We start from the raw sequence: 4,046 nt of genomic DNA on the forward strand, positions 1-4,046 counted from the left end.
ACACACACACACACACACACACACACATACGAAGGTTACGACTATATTTCGAGCAATACCACTGGTTGAAAGTTCTGTTAAATGTAACCGGATAGACATGGGTTTTCAACTCTTATCGGGACAGTTCTATATTTAAGAGATGAGGAATTATGTACGTTTTTTACATTATTTACATCCGTAAAATGTAAATAATGTACATAATTCCTCAACTCTTAAATATAGAACTGCATTATCTAATCAGTACTGAGCCGACATTAGACTTCAATGGAGATATACAGAGAAACGCCATCAAAAACTAGCTCGTCTTTCAAACCATCTAACTTTCCTGTGTAGATGTAGAGACTCAAAGCTAATACTACATGGCTTGAATATAACGACACCCGTAGATTCATATAAAGCTAGAAGAGTAGCAGAAAGGGCAGGACATACCCTCGTCTGTGAGAAGATCCATTACAACCGTTGGAAAAAAACATCAACTAAATAAAGAAATCAAAGAGAGGTTATATCCATTACTTAGGAAAATAACCAGAGATGATGATAAAAAGGGAATCTAACAAGATGTAGAAAAGTCGCACATGAAAGAATTTGAAATGATGAAGGCACGCCAGATTAAGAAGTTTATGAAACTCAAAGGTCAGAGAATGAAGACTGAAGTCCATCACCCACCTGTGAAAGCAGCGATTAATGTAAGTAGCCGACGTCTGGAAGACTCCGAAGAAGCTGTACTAAACAAAGGTCTCAACTTTGCGACAACCATCAAGCGCATTCCATACTTGGACATAATAGCCCCTATTGAAGAGATAGCCGTAAAGATACCAAAAGCTCAGGGAGATTAACTAAGGTGGAAAGTGAGACAGGTACTAGAAAAACCGAAACTTCCCAAACCAAACATCACTAAGGAAGAAAAGTTCGCTATCAAAAGAGTACAGAGTGAAAATTCCATCATAATATTTCCAGCAGACAAGAGAAATGCTACTGTGGTGATGAACAAGTCTGACTACTCTGAAAAATTGGCAAGTCTTATTTGTGATGGAAGCTACAGCAAAGTAAAGAAAGACTCTACTCTGAAAACAGAGAGGAAGTTGTCACAGATCTTGATCAAGAACAAGGATCACTTTACACCAATGAAGTACAGACAACTGACTCAACACTACAGTAAACTACCACACATGTACCACATATGTACCACACAAGATTCACAAGAATGGTATTCCATTAAGGCCTATAGTGAGCTGTAGAGGTTCAGCATGTCACCCACTGATATACAATCAGATATATAGTTGTGGATATAATCAGTCCATTAGCAGGAAAGTCAACATCGTTCGTGAAGAATTCCACCTACTTCACAGAATTGATCAAAGATACCCCCATTGAATTCAATCAGATGGCGAGTCTAGATGTGATAATTTTGTTCACCAAAGTCCCAACAGGTTCGAAATTTCCCCACGACACCTGATGAAGGCTGGGGGGTATATCAGCCGAAACGTTGTGTTAACAACTAACAAGATGAGGACAAATATTCGTCAAATGTAAACCATGTAAATAATATCTTCTAGGGACGTACACTGATTTACACAGCAGGTATTCAGATCTCACTACCTATGCTGACACATTTTTTTTCATTCAATGTTTTGCCTTTTTCTGCTTTGAATAGACATAGGAAGCAACACATTACAGCGGCGTTAATAAAGACGTCAGATATAAAGCGGAAACATTTTAAAGGTAGGAATGACATTGTGCAGAGCTAATTCTCTATACAATGTATGCGTTTGTTCAAAAGGAATTTGTCTGCATGACTGGGATCATGATAGGCGCCTCTACACGCCGATCAGGTTTGTAAGGGTACCAGCTTAATCGTCGACTGCCAGATCATGCCACAATTTGTATTGAGTTACGTTACCAAAAGCATTAAGAGTGACCTGATAAAGCATACATACATACATACGCACATACATACATACATTCATACATACATACATACATACATACATACATACATACATACAAACATACATACATACATACATTGAGAAATTTGCAGATACTCCACCCAGACTACAAGTTCAGATTCATACCCGTGATTGTTGGGGCATTGGGATATGTAACGAACTGCTTCAACAAAAACCTGGAAAAATTAGGGTTCTCAAAACCTGAAAGAAAAAGGCTGATTAGAAGACTACATATCCAAGCCATTCCTGGACCTGTAAATATTTGTAAAACGTTCCAGAGATTTATCATTTAAGTATATATGCGTATGTCTAGGCATGCAACTACACACATGAGAATGCATACATAAAACAAAACATACAAATCTGCACATGTACTGACTCCAAATACTGCACATATACAAACATGCAAAAAAACCTGTTTATGATGTTGAAATTTCAATGAAGGAGCCTTGGATCTATGTTAGAAACCGGCATCTTCTCTATTGGCAAGAAATCTTGAAATAAAACTGCATAATGACATACATACATACATAGATAGGATAACCCCATGAACAAATAAGAACCCACAATATGGTGGAAGCCATAGCCACAGCCACTCATAATAAAAAGGAATACTGGTGGAATGTCCAAGTGAAAACCTCAATAAAATGTAAACGCAAGAGAACTAATATAATGATTTGAGATAGAGAAATGAAGCAGTGTACAACTGTGGAAATCAGCTGCCCAGCGAATGTTTATATAAAGCTGCGGTTCAACGAAAAAGAGGATACTTACGCTGAACTATTGAGAAACCTACAATTACTCTACCCAGATGACAAATTCAGGCTTATACCTGTAATTATTGGGCCACTAGGATATGTAGCACAGTGCCTAAATACCAATCTTGAGAATTTAATTTAGAAACCAGCTCTTTCTCTATTGGCAAGAAATCTTGAAATAAAAGTGAATAATGAAATACATACATGCATACATACATGCATACATACATATTTGTATAGATTGATACATACATGCATGCATACATAGCGATTAAACATATTAGATACCATATCTGAAACTCAAATTTAAGTTTGCAGACTTAGATGCTATAAAAAATAATAAAAATATATTAAACAAATACATGTATGAGCAGAAAGTATTGCAGTCGTTATACTCAGTGTACGACAGTGAGCCATAGACAAAGTTCTATTGCTTCTGACGAAATATCCAAAATTCTTACCTTCTCTGATCAAATGATTTTCGTCTTCAGTTATTATACCATGTTACAGTGAACATGCGCACGTACGTATGTTTGTCCGCCACCATCTCTTTATAACCAATGTTGCTATGTTTGCATTCCCGTAATCTAGCGGTTCGGCAGAACAGTCGATAAAATAAGCATCAGGCTTTAAAAAAGTAAGTCCAGGGGGTCGATTTGTCCAACTAAAAGGCGGGGCTCCAGCATGGCCACACACAAATGACTGAACCAAGTAAAACAATAAAAGAGTAATATATATATATATATTGATTAATCGCTGACCAAACACCATTCAATTTTTTTCTCCGTGTTTTTCTCCTTGTTTTCTCCGTATTCTTTCTGTTGAAGAGCGTAGCTCGAAACGTTAAAGACTTTCTGTATTCCCGAGCATCAAACTAATACATCCTTTTGTTGTTTACACCACCTGTCCTCGTCTGTTGTTTTTTTTCGTACATTCTCCCATATATATATATATATATATATATAAATGTTAAGGAGAATTTCAGATAGGTTCAACAATTAATATATACATACATTCTGCCATAGATGGATGCATATGAGTCTTTAACATATATCATCGTTAAAATATTAAAATATATTAAGAATTCTTGAATACACAGACATACAAAAATGTAATATACATACATAATTAGATGAGTGTAAATAGGTTAGAAAGGCGTTGTAAAAATTATTAAGAGTAGGGCAGCAAGCTGGCAGAAACATTAGCACGCCGGGCGAAATGCTTAGCGGTTACGTTCTGAGTTCAAATTCCGCCGAGGTCGACTTTGCCTTTCATACTTTCGGGGTCGATAAATTAAGCACCAGTTACGCATTGGGGTCGGTGTAATCGACCTAATCCC

This window comes from Octopus bimaculoides, chromosome 9 (assembly GCF_001194135.2).
Source record: "Octopus bimaculoides isolate UCB-OBI-ISO-001 chromosome 9, ASM119413v2, whole genome shotgun sequence".
Taxonomy (NCBI): domain Eukaryota; kingdom Metazoa; phylum Mollusca; class Cephalopoda; order Octopoda; family Octopodidae; genus Octopus; species Octopus bimaculoides.